At 42.4% G+C, this 16,659-nt stretch overlaps 1 protein-coding gene across 4 annotated transcripts in view; it reads right to left on the bottom strand.

The window, feature by feature from the left end:
* IRF2 (interferon regulatory factor 2) overlaps nucleotides 1–16,659 on the bottom strand; it is a 196,223-nt gene that overhangs the window by 69,473 nt on the left and 110,091 nt on the right. The window contains exon 1 of one of the 4 annotated variants that reach the window (XM_077279595.1): nucleotides 978–997. The exons of the other annotated variants lie outside the window; for them this stretch is intronic. The gene's annotated coding sequence lies outside the window, so the exon portion shown is untranslated. Of the gene's footprint in view, nucleotides 1–977; nucleotides 998–16,659 lie in introns of those variants that run through there. 4 annotated transcript variants of the gene reach the window in all.

The following is a 16,659-nucleotide window of genomic DNA, read 5'->3' on the forward strand; positions in this document are numbered from 1 at the left end:
AAACCTCTGGAATGTAATCAAGAGGAAGATGGATCGTCAAAAGCCATCAAAGAAGAACTGCTTACATTTTTGTACCAGGAGTGGCATAAGGTCACCCAAGAGCAGTGTGAACGACTGGTGGAAAGCATGCCAAGACGCATGAAAGCGGTGATTAAAAATCATGGTTATTCCACAAAATATTGATTTCTGAACTCTTCCCGAGTTAAAACATTAGTATTGTTATAATCAAAATGATTATTAACTTTTTTTTTTTTTTGCATTATTTGAGGTCTGCAAGCAATGCATTTTTTGTTATTTTGACCATTTCTCATTTTCCGAAAATAAATACAAAACTTATTGCTTGGAACTTCGGAGACATGTTGTCAGTAGTTTATATTATAGAATAAAAGAATCATTTACATTTTACTCAAAAATATACCTATAAAGAGAAAAATCAGACAAACTGAAAATTTTGCAGTGGTCTCTTAATTTTTGCCAGAGCTGTATTACATAGATAGGTAGAAGAAAAGCCGGCAATTCAGCAGCCACGGTAGTGTAAAATCACAGCAGGAGCCGACAGGATAGAAGAGATGGATTACATACAGTAAATACAAATAGAATAGGTATAAAGATGTCAGTGACCAATACAATTAGTACAGTGTGTGCAGCTTACTGTACATGTATATAATTAATAAAAGATTATTTTTCTGAAAAAATGGAGTGGGCTCCCAAGTAATTTTCGTAACTAGCAGAGGGAAAGCAGATGGCTAGGGGCTGATGTTTATAGCTTGGGAAGGGAGTAATACAAATGGAGCTTTCCAGGCTATTAATATCAGCTCACAGCTGTAAACTTAGCCTTTACTGGCTATTAAAGGGAACCTGTCACCCCGTGTTTTCCGTATGAGATAAAAATACCGTTAAATAGGGCCTGAGCTGTGCGTTACAATAGTGTATTTTGTGTACCCTGATTCCCCACCTATGCTGCCGAAATACGTTACCAAAGTCGCCGTTTTCGCCTGTCAATCAGGCTAGTCTGGTCAAATGGGCATGGTGACATCGCTGTTTCTTCCCTCAGATCTTGCTTATTTTTCCGTTGATGGCGTAGTGGTTTGCGCATGCCCAACTGCCGAATCCACTGCACAGGTGAGGAAAAAGAGCACGATCTGCGCTATTCCCCTGGCGATCGGTGGGGGCGGCCATCTTCCTGAGGCCGCGCGTGCGCAGATGGAGCGCTCTGCTGCCCGGGGCTTCAGGAAAATGGCCGCGGGATGCCGCGCATCCGCAGATGGAGATCGCGGCGGACATTTTTCTGAAGCCGAGTTCGCAGCTCGGCTTCAGGAAAATGGCCGCTTAATGGCCTGTTAATTCTTTGTGCGGATTCTGCAGCGTTTTACACCTGTTCCTCAATAGGAATCCGCAGGTGAAATCTGCATAAAAAACACTGGAAATCCGCGGTAAATCCGCAGGTAAAACGCAGTGCCTTTTACCTGCGGATTTTTCAAAAACGGTGCGGAAAAATCTCACACGAATCCGCAACGTGGGCACATAGCCTTAGGGTTGGAATTAGAGTTAGGGTTGGAATTAGGGCTAGGGCTGGAAATAGGGTTAAGAATAGGCTTGTCGTTAGGGTTATGGTTAGGGGTGTGTTGGGGTTAAAGTTGTGGTTAGGGCTGGGGTTAGGGTTGGGATTAGGGTTAGGATTAGGGTTGTGGTTAGGAGTGTGTTGGGGTTAGGGTTGTGATTGGGGTTATGGCTAGAGTTGGGATTGGGGTTAGGGGTGTGTTGGGGTTAGTGTTGGAGTTAGAATTGAGGGGTTTAAACTGTTTAGGCATATCAGGGGTCTCCAAACGCAACATGGCGCCACCATTGATTCCAGCCAATCTTGCGTTCAAAAAAGTCAAATGGTGCTCCCTCCCTTCCGAGCCCTGACGTGCGCCCAAACAGTGGTTTACCCCCACATATGGGGTACCAGCATACTCAGGACAAACTGGGCAACAACTATTGGGGTCCAATTTCTCCTGTTACCCTTGCAAAAATAAAAAATTGCTTGCTAATACATAATTTTTGAGGAAAGAAAAATGATTTTTTATTTTCACGGCTCTGCGTTATAAACTTCTGTGAAGCACTTGGGGGTTCAAAGTGCTCACCACACATCTAGATAAGTTCCTTGGGGGGGGTCTAGTTTCCAAAATGGGGTCACTTTTGGGGGGTTTCTACTGCTTAGGCACATCAGGGGCTCCGCAAACGCAACGTGGTGCCCGCAGACCATTCCATCAAAGTCTACATTTCAAAACGTCACTACTTCCTTTCCGAGCCCCGACGTGTGCCCAAGCAGTAGTTTACCCCAACATATGGGGTATCAGTGTACTCAGGACAAACTGGGCAACAACTTTTGGGGTCCAGTTTCTCCTGTTACCCTTGGGAAAATAAAAAATTGTGGGCTAAAAAATCATTTTTGAGAAAAGAAAAATTTTTTTTTATTTTCATGGCTCTGCGTTATAAACTTCTGTGAAGCACTTGGGGGTTCAAAGTGCTCACTATGCATCTAGATAAGTTCCTTGGGGGGTCTAGTTTCCAAAATGGGGTCACTTGTAGGGGAGCTCCAATGTTTAGGCACACGGGCTCACCAAACGCGACATGGTGTCCGCTAACGATTGGAGCTAATTTTCCATTCAAAAAGTCAAATGGCGCGCCTTCCCTTCCGAGCCTTGCCGTGCACCCAAACAGTGGTTTACCTCCACATATGAGGTATCGGCGTACTCAGGAGAAATTGCCCAACAAATTTTAGGATCCATTTTATCCTGTTTCCCATGTGAAAATGAAAAAATTGAGGCTAAAAGAATTTTTGTGTGAAAAAAAGTACTTTTTCATTTTTACGGATCAATTTGTGAAGCACCTGAGGGTTTAAAGTGCTCACTATGCATCTAGATAAGTTCCTTGGGGGGTCTAGTTTCCAAAATGGGGTCACTTGTGGGGGAGCTCCAATGTTTAGGCACACAGGGGCTTTCCAAAGGCGACATAGTGTCCGCTAACGATGGAGATAATTTTCCATTCAAAAAGTCAAACGGCGCTCCTTCCCTTCTGAGCCCTGCCGTGCGCCCAAACAGTGGTTTACCCCCACATATGAGGTATCAGCGTACTCAGGACAAATTGGACAACAACGGTCGTGGTCCAGTTTCTCCTTTTACCCTTGGGAAAATAAAAATATTGTAGCTAAAACATCATTTTTGTGACTAAAAAGTTAAATGTTCATTTTTTCCTTCCATGTTGCTTCTGCTGCTGGGAAACACCTGAAGGGTTAATAAACTTCTTGAATGTGGTTTTGAGCACCTTGAGGGGTGCAGTTTTTAGAATGGTGTCACTTTTGGGTATTTTCAGCCATATAGAACCCTCAAACTGACTTCAAATGTGAGGTGGTCCCTAAAAAAAATGGTTTTGTAAATTTTGTTGTAAAAATGAGAAATCACTGGTCAAATTTTAACCCTTGTAACTTCCTAGCAAAAAAAAATGTTGTTTCCAAAATTGTGCTGATGTAAACTAGACATGTGGGAAATGTTATTTATTATCTATTTTGTGTCACATAACTCTCTGGTTTAACAGAATAAAAATTCAAAATGTGAAAATTGCGAAATTTTCTAAATTTTCGCCAAATTTCCTTTTTTTTCACAAATAAACTCAGAAATTATCGACCTAAATTTACCACTAACATGAATCCCAATATGTCACGAAAAAACAATCTCAGAACCGCTAGGATCCGTTGAAGCGTTCCTGAGTTATTACCTCATAAAGGGACACTGGTCAGAATTGCAAAAAACGGCCAGGTCATTAAGGTCAAAATAGGCTGGGTCATGAAGGGGTTAATAATCTTAATTAAACCATACTTACAACCTTGCCTAATTCCACCAAAGCCCTTTATTCCTTTATTCTTGATAATCAACCTTGCTGTAGCTGAGGGTTGCAGCCCCAGCTGTGAGATATGCCTGGCTAGTTATCAAAAATACAGGGGAACCCACGCAGAGTTTTTGAAAATTATTTATTTACAGCGCAGGAGCAGCTGATGAATACTCCCATCTGCCGCTCCGGCGCTCAGTTATTAGCGGCAGCAGGTGCTGGATGATGGGAGCTGCAGTCCCATTAGCTGACACTAGTGACCGGAGGTAAACTTTTTACCTCTGATCATAGATGAGCGCTCATGCTGTCTTCTCTCAGCGTGGGAACCATGGCTCTCTGACCGATGGAGATGATTTCATCGCCGATCAGAAGAGCTACGCCAGAGTTTCCCCGGCTCACACAGCGAGGGAAACACCGGCTTATGTGCGGTGTATGTTTGGCCATATTCGGAGATCTAATCGACAATTAAATCGGCCAATATTGCAAAATCGACAATCGTGAGCCGAACCGAACATTGAAATATTCTCTCAGCTGTACTCTGCAGGTATATAGCTATATTCTGTGGTCAATCGTTACATTGTTTGGATGAGTTGTGCCTGCAACTGTGCTGGGTAAAGATGGCCAAAGGGATTCTGAATACAGGAATTATGAAACTTTAAATGACCTGATACCTGAGTAGTGCTTCACATTTTTTACAGACTGCAGTAAAGAAAAGTTTATTGCAAAATAGTACTGCAGAAAATAATGCAGCATACTGTACTACATATCTTACAGAAGTTGCTCAATGATTTCATGTCACACATGAGCATGTGACTATTGCTCCCACACGGATTGCTAACCAAGAGTCATTGTTTCCTTTCAACACATATTGATAAGGTCAGTAATGTAATCACTAAGTCATGAAGGTTTATATCAGGCCAGAGATTGCACAATGTAAACCAAAGATGGCTAAAGCGTGAAAAATTCACAAGAAAGAAAGTAATAAAAATTACTTAAAGGGCTTATCTTTTACTATGAGCCAAAAACTCCTTACCATCTAGCTGAATGCTCCATCACTGACTGCTACTGTTGGAGATTCAGCTGCTCCACATCAACAGAGCAGCTCTTCTTCTGCTCTGTCGATGGGGCGTGAGTGCCGACATCATGCTGATTAACAAAGGTTTCCCACAGTTAGGCAGCAGGGAGCCAGATGTCAATCAGCATGACATGGGCAATCATGCCCTGTCAGCAAAGCAGAAGAGGAGGAGCTGCTCTGTCAATGTGACACGAGAGCAGTCCGCTGAATCACTGGCAGGAGCGTTCTGTGACAACTCTGTATTGGCAGACATCTGTGTTGGGCAGAAAAGGAAGGTAGTCAGTAACTGCCTATAATTTCTGCAGCCCACAGTAAAAAATTAATACAGTCCTGGATAACCCCTTTGAAGAGATTGTTCCCTCATACACATTAGGCTAATGTAGGCTATCAATGGGTTCAGCTAACTGTCTAATTTGTATGGACGACTGATGGTTGGGAGACAGATTAATTGTGAATGTCCCATTTTGGACTGCCAATTGCATTGTTCTCTCACACCACTATCTGATGTATCAGTCAGCAGCTTTCTCATAGAGAACACAGGAGGGAGCACTTCCGTGTATGGGAGCGTTGGCTGAGATGGCTGGGAGCATTCATCTGTTAACTATTCTATATGTTTGACTAGCCTTCTTTCTAAATAATATGCAGGATGTGGGATAACTTAGGGCTCTAATGGCTTGGACACCCAGTGAACCCAAGAACTTCAGAGCCCCATATTGAGTGTCACAAGTGCAAATTCTCTACCTCCACTCATTTTGTATGGAAAAAGTCAGCTATTTCTGGCAGTCTCTGGCATGGACTATCTTGGCAGGTATAGGACTATATAAACGAAGGGTTAACTTGTTTATTAAGTTTATTGTGTTTGCACTATGATGTATAATGTATGCAATTGTTTATAAATCAAGTCAATAAATATGATCAGATTTTAAAAAAAAAAAAAATTACAAAAATGAGAATGATCCGACGCAAATGTTTGGGCACCCTTGGAGATTTGTGAACTCATAACTTTGACCAAAACGTCATACATTAATTAGCCTGTTAGAGTTATGACTTCTTCACTATCATCATTAAGAAAGGTCAGGTCATGCAGATTTCCCAGCTTTATAAAAAGTCAGTCTCCTGTAATCTTGTTCCAAAAAACAGCAGACATGGGTTCTTCTATGCAGCTGCCTAGCACTCTGAAAATAAAATGGTGGAGGCCCACAAAGCAGAAGTCTAGAAGAAGATAGCCTAGCATTTTCAAGTTGCCCTTTCCTCAATTTGAAATGTAATTAAGAAAAGGTCTGGAAGACCAAGCAAAAAATTTCAATGAGAGCTGCTCCTAGCATTGCTAGAGAGGCAAATCAGTACCCATCATCATGGGCTTATCTACAGCATTCTGTAATGCTATGGATAGGCCCCCCCGATGTATCCTGAAAGATGAGAAAAAGAGGTTAGATTATACTCACCCAGGGGCAGTCCCACTGCGATGGGCGTCGCGGTTCGGGGCCTCCTATCTTCTTATGATGACGTTCTATTCTTGTCTTCACGCTGCGGCTCTGGCGCAGGCGTACTTTGTCTGCCCTGTTGAGGGCAGAGTGTTGTGGATTCTGTTTGTGGGCTCCCTCTGGTGGTTACTGCTGGTACTGGGTGACTTTGGTGGGTTGCGGCCTTTGGTTTCCACCTGTCCATCAGAGGCTGGGTGTTTCCTATTTTATCTGGCCTTTCTGTCATTCCCTTGCCGGCTATCAATGTATTCAGATGTGCTCTGTTTGGTTCCTGCCTACCTGCTCCCAGATCTTTCAGGATAAGCTAAGTGCTGATTTTCAGTTGTTGTTTTTTTTGTCCAGCTTGCTTATTATGTCTCTATGCTAGCTGGTAGCTCTAGTGGACTGAGGTTCTCCCCATGTGCCATGAGTTGGCACATGGGTTCTTGTAATCTCAGGATGGTTTTTTGATTAGGGTTTTTTGCTGACCGCTCAGACCCCTTTTGTATCGTTCTGCTTTCTAGTTTACAGCGGGCCTCAATTTGCTGAACCTATATATATCATCTCTATGTGTGTGCCTTCCTCTCATTTCACCGTCAATACATGTGGGGGGCAACTATACCTTTTGGGGTTCATTCCTCTGGAGGCAAGTGAGGTCTTTATTTTCTCTGCAGTACTAGTTAGCTCTTAGGCTGGTGCGTGGCGTCTAGAACCAACGTAGGCACGCTCCCTGGCTATCTCTAGTTGCGTTTGTCAGGCGTAGGGCAGCGGTCAGCCCAGGTTCCATCACCCTAGAGCTCGTCCGATATTTTGTATTACTTTGCTTGTCCCTTGCTATCCCTAGCCATTGGGACTCATGACAGCAGAGCAAAGTACTGCAGTGCGCAGGCGCCAGGAAAGGTCAGAGAGGCCCAGCGCCTGCGCACTGCAGTACTTTGCTCTGCCCTCAACAGGGCAAAGTACGCCTGCGCCAGAGCCGCAGCTTGAAGACCAGAAGAGGACGTCATCCTATGAAGATGGGAGGCCCCGGACCGGACCGTGACGCCCATCGGACCGGATTGCAGCGGGACCGCCCCTGGGTGAGTATAATCTAACCTCTTTTTCTTATCTTTCAGGATACATTGGAGGCTTATCTACAGCATTACAGAATGCTGTAGATAAGCCCCTGATGCCGGGGGGCTTACCTCATCTTCGATTTTGGGGGTGACAGGTTCCCTTTAACAATTGCATATAAGATAGTGAAACTCACATAAGTGGCCCTGACACCTAAAATTTGTTTTCTAAATATCCTATATTCACTAGTTTCTTGCATTGCTGCCCCCGTTGAAGACATTCTGGATCCTCAACCCCGTCAAATGAGTTGTCAGGGGCGGTGCTAGAAGCAGTGAGTGACAGCTCTGCCTCCTGATAATGATTTGTTTAAGGGCAGCGCTAGAAGCTGCGGGCTGGCACTGGTGTCACTCACTGCTTCTATGTCTGTTGTCTGTCCCTTGACAACATCTTCTTTCACAGAAGCTATGGCAACAGAGATAGAAATAGCCAGCCCTGCACTCACATTTCTATAAGCGTCCATCAACCTGAATCCAAGATGACTTCAGAGGGAGTGGCGATGCAAGAAACTAGTGAGTAACTTCAGCGCTGCCCCCCATGATGTTCTGTTCCAGGAGCGGTCATGGACGCTGCATGGAGTGAGAGCAGACACAGCCGCCTATGATAGCACGTATGAGACCGAGAGAAGTTTAGGGTATTGTGTAATAAAGCAAATTACAAAAGTGGTTAGGATGTAAGGATACATAGTTAGAAAATATATTTTAGGTTGCGGACCACACCTTTAATGTTGAGTTCTTGTTCTACATACAATTGGAACACGGATCGCAATTCACAGACTGGCTGTGGATATCCTGACCCGAGCATGACAGCCTGATAGAAAAATATGAAGCGGTCACGCTCCAGTCAGGAGACCAGTGGCTGGTCCGTGCATTACGGTCCGTGATCGAATCAAGATCCAAAGACATCTGCATGAGCCCAAACTAAAAACCAAAGACCATTTCTAAGTTGTGCACACTGAAGCAAAGTTGTGTCTGAGGCCTTGTGCTACCAGCGAAGATACAGCTCTCAGGGCGCTCTGGGTTTGAGAAACACAGATAAGAGACCATGGCTAAAAAAAATGTTATGTTCAACACTACTCAAAAACTTGAAATTGAAACTTGAGGGTTTTTTGCTTTCAGAAAATATTGCAATTTATTTCTACAGACATACCCCACTGTTCCTGCTTCTACTCAAGCTTCTCCCAATTCTGTTAGGACTTGCAATCTTCTCATAAAACACATAAAAAATATCAAGTCCGAACACACATCGAAACAGAAGAGATCCTGAAACTGCTATTTTAACCCTTTCCTGTCACATGGGCCCCAAGTCTGAAAATAACTTCAGTTTCATTTTCATCAACTCAACCAAAAAATTTGCCTTGTTTCATCTTGGAATGAATTGAAATGGAAACTCTATATAGTACATCTGTTTTTAAACAGCAGCTGGTCATATGTTCCAAAGGGAACCATTGTGTACTGATATTAAACAAAGACAAAACCTGCAGATTAGTACATGTAGGATCTTTTCACACTTCATTTCCAGTAATCATATATGCCAGGAATGAGTCTAAGACAAATTCACCCGATTTAGAAAATGTTGGCTTGTTGGTATGTTGGAAATGTTTTTCCTGCATAAGACACTTGATAAACACTATACAAATGTTTTTCCTGAAACATTTTTTTTTGTAAGTCTTTTCCAACTTTTTTTTTTTTTTTTTTAATTGTATGTAGCCAAAAGAATGGTCAAGTCACTTATTTTTAACCACCTTGCCACTTTGGAAGCCTGAAGTGGTTAAAAGAAGATGGCAGATCCCCTTTTGCCATCACTAATAATTACTGTTAGACTCATCAAGAAAGGCATTTTGTTTATATACTGTAAATAACAGTTTATCAGGGCCGACATCACCAAGTATCAGGGCCGACATCACCAAGTGCCAGGGCCCTGGACGAAAAGTGGGGGCCCTACTAGCTGTTGGGGACACCAGCATGCTATGGGGCCTGTGAGTCGGGGGAGCCCGATGCCAGCGCTGGCCCTTCGCTAGCACTCATCACCTCTCCCCGTTCCACGCTGCTCCGGTCTCTTCAGCGTCTTTTGACTTTCTTTGACATCTCAGGGCAGAGGGCGCGATGAAGTCTCTACAGCACACTTTCGGCTGAGCATTGCAGAGAGAAGATGCTGAGACCAGCAGGGAACGAGAGGTGAGTATTTGATTATTTTTATGTATGTAGCAATATATGGGGCCATTATACAGTGTGGAGCAATATATAGGGCCATTATACTATATAGAGAATTATATGGGGCCATTATACTGTATGGAGCATTGTATGGGGTCATTACATACTGTATGGAGCAATATATAGGGCCCATTATACTGTATGGAGCATTATATAGCACCCATTATACTGTATATAGCACTATATGGGGCCCATTACACTGTATAGAGCATTATATGGGGCCATTATATACTTTATGGAGCAATATATGGGGCCAATATATACTGTATGGGCACCATATAGTCCTCCACACAGTATTATAGCCACCGCATAGTCCTCCAAACAGTATGGTAGCCACAGCATAGTCCTACATACAATATTATGGGCACCACATAGTCCTCCAAACAGTATTATGGGCACCATATAGTTGAGCATAGCGCAGTGACACGGAAACAGATTGTTAATCCTGTTTCCTGGACTGTGCCTCGGCCGCCTCTCTGCTTTTTCCACTGCCCCATTGTACGCTGTGAAATCTCTTTATGGAGCACTATGTGGGCCCATTACACTGTATGTAGCACTATATGAGGCCCATTACACTGTATAGAGCATTATATACTTTATGGAGCAATATATGGGGCCATTATATACTGTATGGGCACCATATAGTCCTCGACACAGTATTATAGCCACCGCATAGTCCTCTACACAGTATTACAGCCACCGCATAGTCTTCCATACAGTATTATGGGCACCATATATTGGAGCATAGCGCAGTGACACAAACAAATTGTTAACCCTGTTTCCTGGACTGTGCCTCGGCCGCCTCTGCTTTTTCCACCACCCCATTTTACGATGTGAAATCTCTGTATGGAGCACTATGTGGGGCCCATTACACTGTAAGGAAGAATATGTAGGGTCCATTATTCTGTATGGAGCATTTTATGGGTCCCATTATACTGCATGGAGCACTATGTGGGGCCCATTGTACTGAGAGGAACAATATGTGGGGTCCATTATTCTGTATGGAGCATTATATGGGGCCCATTATTTTGTATGGAGCATTATATGGGGCCCACAAGTGTATGGAGCAATATATGTGGCCCATAATCGTGTATGGAGGACTTTACAGTGGCTATAACATTGTATGAAGGACTATTTGGTGCCCATAATGCTGTATGGAGAATTATGTGGTGCCAAAAATACTGTATGGAGGATTATGTGGTGACCATAAAACTGTATGGAAGACTAAACTGTCCTGTCTAAAATGAAAATTCTGCAGTCGTTCTGTGTGACTGCAGACTTTCAAATCCCCCCAGGGCATGTACTGAGCACTGCGAGGATTCGACTGTTTCTGAGCTATTGTAGAATTTACAATAGATATCATTCATGTAATGTAAGAAGTGGAATATTTGGCATTGCACTATGCCTATATTTCTAAAAGGGAACCTGTCAGCAAGATCGCGCTGAGTAACCTACAGATACTGTCAGGTCGGTGGTGTTATACTGATTAAACTGATACCTTGGTTGGTGAAATCCGTCGGCTGGGCTTCATGTGGTACTCTGATTAGGTATTCATCAGTATGGCTTCTGGCAGGTCACTGATCCCTCAGTGTCCTGCCCCCTATTTTACATAATGAATATTATATATATTGAAAAAATAAACAAATAGCCTACATTGCAACATGATCGCAATTATAATGTGGATTTAATTATTTTATTTGATGCTATAATTAATTGAGAAAAAATTAATCTGTCTGAAAATAACACCGGCAGCGCCATCTTCCTAGAGAAAAAAAAAAGCCTCCTCCATGATGACGATCTTAGTGGAGATAATTTTTTTTCTCTAGCAAGATGGCACCGCCTGTGCTGTAGCTTCTATCTGTGATTGCCGATAGCTGCTACTGCACAAGCAAGACGGGTGCCATTTTCAAACAGACTTATTTTTTTAGGGATTTATTTATAGCCTCAAATAAAAGAATTAAATGCACATTACACATGTGATCATGCTGCAGTTGATTTTTTTTTTCAATACATACAATATTCATTATGTAAACTAGGGGGAAAGTCAGTGAGTTATCAGTGACCTGTCAGAAGCCATACTGATGAATACCTAGTCAGAGCACAACACACACACACACACACACACACACACACACACACACACACGCCCCCCGAAGCACGAGCATATCATTGACTCAAAACTGAAAATAAAGATTAAACAACAATGGATTTCATCAACCCAGGTATCATTTTAATCAGTATTACAGTACCAACCTGACAGTGTCTGTAGGTTACTGAGCACAATCCTACTGACAGGTTCCCTTTAATTGTACATTATAAATCGTGGTATGTATTAAAGGGGCGTACTGAGACTTTTGTCTCGGGCCCACAAAAACCTGGAACCGCCCCTTTCTTTTATAAATAAACTAGATGGTGGCCCGATTCTAATGCATCGGGTATTCTAGAATATGTATGTACGTATATAGCAGCCACATAGTATATAGCACAGGCCACGTAGATTATAGGAGTACTACGTGGCCTGTGGTATATACCATGTGGCTGCTATATACATACATATTGTAGAATACCCGATGCGTTAATATAGGCCACGCAGTAAATAACACAGCCCACGTAGTATATAACACAGCCCACACAGTATATAGCAGCCACGCAGTATATAACACAGCCCACGTAGTATGTAACACTGGCCACGTAATGTATAACACAGCCCACGTAATATATAGCACAGCCCACATAGTATCTAACAGTGGCCACGTAGTATATAGCACGCAGTATAGAACACAGCCACGTAGTATATAACACTGCCCACGTAGTATATAGCAGCCATGTAGTATATAACGCAGCCCACGCAGTATAGAACACAGCCCACATAGTATCTAACACTGGCCAGGTAGTATATAGCAGCCACGCGGTATCTAACACAGCCCACGTAGAATTTAGCAGTGTGGGCACCATATCCCTGTTAAAAAAAAAAAAAAAATTGTTATATACTCACCAGCCGGGATCCAGCGAACCTATGGCGATGCGCGCGCGGTAGCCGCCATCTTTCGTTCCCAGGATGCATTGTGAAATTACCCAGATCACTTAGCGGTCTTGGTCACACAGGGTTAATGGCGGTTACAGAGTGAGTTACCCGCGGCATAACGCGGTCCGTTACCGCTGGCATTAACCCTGTGTTAGCGGTGACTGGAGGGGAGTATGGAGCGGGCACTGACTGCAGGGAGTATGGAGCGGGCGCCGGGCACTGACTGCAGGGGAGTAGGGAGGGACTAATCGGACTGTGGCCGTCGCTGATTGGTCGCGTCAGCCATGACAGGCAGCTGGCGAGACCAATCAGCGACTTGGATTTCCATAACAGAGGCCGCAACCAATGAATATCCGTGACAGACAGACAGAGACAGACGGAAGTGACCCTTAGACAATTATATAGTTGAAGTTATACATATATTGAATATATCAATCATAAGGAGGTGTTAATTTTAGATCTAACATTTATAACAAATCCTTAAGTTGATAGGACATAGTAAAATGAGGATTATATAAGCGTATTATCAGTGCTAAAAATCTGGAAATCAGTACTCAGTTCTTGTTTTTAGTGTCATCTCTTGTTGTGTTATTGAAAATTACATAATTATAGTAACATTCTGTATTTAAATATCAAACTATAAATTACATAATTATAGTAACATTCTGTATTTAAATATCAAACTATAAATGTATTGTAAGAAATGTATAAAAATCCATTAAAAAAAAGGTAAAACAAAAAAAACTCGTTCTGTAAGTTCCTTCCTTCCTGTACTTCCTGTTTCAGATTCTAACAATAGACCCATAATCTTCTGTTTTGAAAAAAAAAGTACAAAACAGTGAATAAGACATAACTGCTAGAAATAAAATATCCAATATATAATATTATAGTCTGTAAAACCATAACACGCTAACAGTATAAAAATTAAAGATGAAGACTGTGCAGCAAGAGAAATATGCAGATGCTCCCACAGGTGCATATGCAAAGTAACAGGAATAATGTACAGTACTGTAAAAGCCCTGTGCAAAACCATCAAACCACTGCTACAAACCAATGCAAAGCAGAGGAAAAATCCCCATATATACAAAGGATGTACCAAGGCAGCAGCCTCAAATGCTCCATCCAAAACCGACCAGTTCTGTGTTGTGCACACAGCAGAGAATGCTGACTGCACATATAAAAACTCCCAGACACATTCAACAAAAGTGGTCATAACCCACCGATTTTGGCGGGATTGGTCCACCATTTAATGTGTATGAGAGCTTCCTAACTCCCAATACTTTTTTCTCCATCGGGGTAATAAGCAGCTGCCAGATGTGTCTTGCAGTGGTTCTCTCACATATATTGGGTACAGAAAGTATTCAGACCCCTTTAAATTTTTATCTCTTTGTTTCATTGCAGCCATTTGGTAAATTCAAAGTTCATTTTTCCCTCATTAATCTACACTCTGCACCCATCTTGACTGAAAAAACCCAGAAATGTCGAAATGTTGGTAAATTAAAAACGAAAAAAACTGAAACATCACATGGTCATAAGTATTCAGACCCTTTGCTCAGTATTGAGTAGAAGCATCCTTTTGAGCTATTACAGCCATGACTCTTCTTGGCAATGATGCAACAAGTTTCTCACACCTGGATTTGGGGATCGTCTGCCATTCTTCCTTGCAGATTCTCTCCAGATCCGTAAAGTTGGATGGTGAGCATTGGTGGACAAAGGGGCTGAATACTTATGACCATGTGATATTTCAGTTTTTCTTTTCTTAATAAATTTGCAAAAATTACTACATTTCTGTTTTTTCAGTCAAGATGGGGTGTACATTAATGAGAAAAAAAAGGAATTTTTTTGAATTTACCAAATGGCTGCAATGAAACAAAGTGAAAAATTTAGAGGGGTCTGAATACTTTCCGTACCCACTGTAGAACAAAAAGAATGGTCTGCCATGCCGAGCGTTCTGGTGTATGGGCAACTCAGGAGTGATAGCCGTCAGCTGAGCAACCGATCACAGGACAACTGTCAAATGTGAATGGCCATCCAATTTTCTCCTCTACCTCACCAAAAAGTGAAATTTTCTGCCGATACATTTTGCTTTGGAAAATCAACTGTGTGCTCTCCTGCCTAGACTATATTCTTTTAGGTGTTAATTAGGATTGGGGTTGGAACAGGCTGCACCCTCATGAATGGAGGCCTTCCACTGAGATTCACTAGACCAGTGTGCAAGGGACAAGTGAATGGGACAATTTGGGTATGAGCACAACCTTTGTTTTTTCTTCTTTTCTTTATGCGGCAAACATACAGTCAAGAAATGTCAGGTTTTTTTTCCCTGAAACGTATTTTCAGTTATTTCCTGATCGTTTTTTTCCCAATGTTTTTATTACCAGTTATTATTTTAGTGTTTTTTGTGGCGTCTTTTTTTTACTGTCGCATTTTGGTCATTTTTTTTTTTTTTTTTTTTAACTCTGTTCAGTAATGAAGAACCTGCTGGTGGTTTTAAAGGCATAAACATGGGCAAAACACTCAAAAAGACATCTAAGGCTTCTTCCGGGCCTTCCCATTGACTTGTATTGTGCAGTATAGAGTGTCTACAAATCAGAAAACGCCAGAAGAATGGTTCGCTTGGCAACTTTGGAAACCTAAAGGGTTTAAAACATGCTCAAAAAACTGAACATATGCATAGCAATGCCTTTTTACATAGAAAATGCATGTGTTTATTCTTTCGAGAGTTTTCTGGACACTTTTTCAGGAAGGTTTTGGAGTGCACGCACCTGAAGAAGACATTGTGTGCATACATAGTATAAAGCAAAAAGGGTAATATTTAAAAAATAAAGTAGTAATAACAAGAATCAATAAATGCATACAACTGGTGGGAAAAAATTAGTAGTTTACTGGTAAGGTTAATGATGAAGCACTATGACAAACTTGTGCGCCCACACAGTAGTGCAAAGGATAAGGTCAAAAAACTCCAACATGACAAGGTACTGACCCAGCCTTAGTACACATCACTACTGTGTCATGTGTACCCTCTGTATGTGGATGAACAGATCATGGTCACATGTATCATACAGTAAAGATCACCTCTTGTTTTATTATAAGGGAGTCTAATGACTGTTTCCAGCCCTACAGACTGACTACTACACAGGAGTAACGCCTATATACTCACAATGCTTTTAGTAATGGGAATAAAGACAGAGCTGCTGTTAGACCCATGTGAAATTATACACTTAGGACTCGGAGTTGTCAGACCTGTTTTCCAAGATAGCCTAGCTCAACAGTAACCCATTCAGGAGCACATTCTTGAGGCTTTCTTGCTGACAGGGGTGTGTCAGTTCTCTCAACCCTTTAATCTGAGAGTTTCAAGAGGCTTCATGAGAGTTGAGGCATTGATAAAGCTATATCCATAGCACAGGAAAAAAAAAGTCCTATTACATATTTACACACTGATTAGATAAGGAGGGGTATGCTGATGCAACAGAAGCATGTTATGAACTTTAGACTATATTGGCCATAACTTGTGTGCTATAAAGACAATTAAGACAACCTTCCAGACTCCCCCTTCACTAAGGCTACTTTCACACTAGCGTTTTTTTGAATCCGTCGCTTTGGGAAAAAACGCATCCTGCAAATGTGCCCGCAGGATGCGTTTTTTCCCCATAGACTTGTATTGCCGACGGATCGCGGCTTATGGCCATACGTCGCGTCCGTCGTGCACTGGATGCGTCGTGTTTTGGCGGACCGCCGTCACGAAAAAAAGTTCAAGGGAACGTTTTTTCGTACGTCGGGTCTGCCATTTCCTACCGCGCATGTGTGGCCAAAACTCCGCCCCCTCCTCCCCGGGACTTTACAATGGGCAGCGGACGTGCATTAACTTCCTAGTTAGGCTACTTTCACACTTGCGTCGTGTGACGC

The sequence above is a fragment of the Ranitomeya variabilis genome, chromosome 1 (assembly GCF_051348905.1).
Source record: "Ranitomeya variabilis isolate aRanVar5 chromosome 1, aRanVar5.hap1, whole genome shotgun sequence".
Taxonomy (NCBI): domain Eukaryota; kingdom Metazoa; phylum Chordata; class Amphibia; order Anura; family Dendrobatidae; genus Ranitomeya; species Ranitomeya variabilis.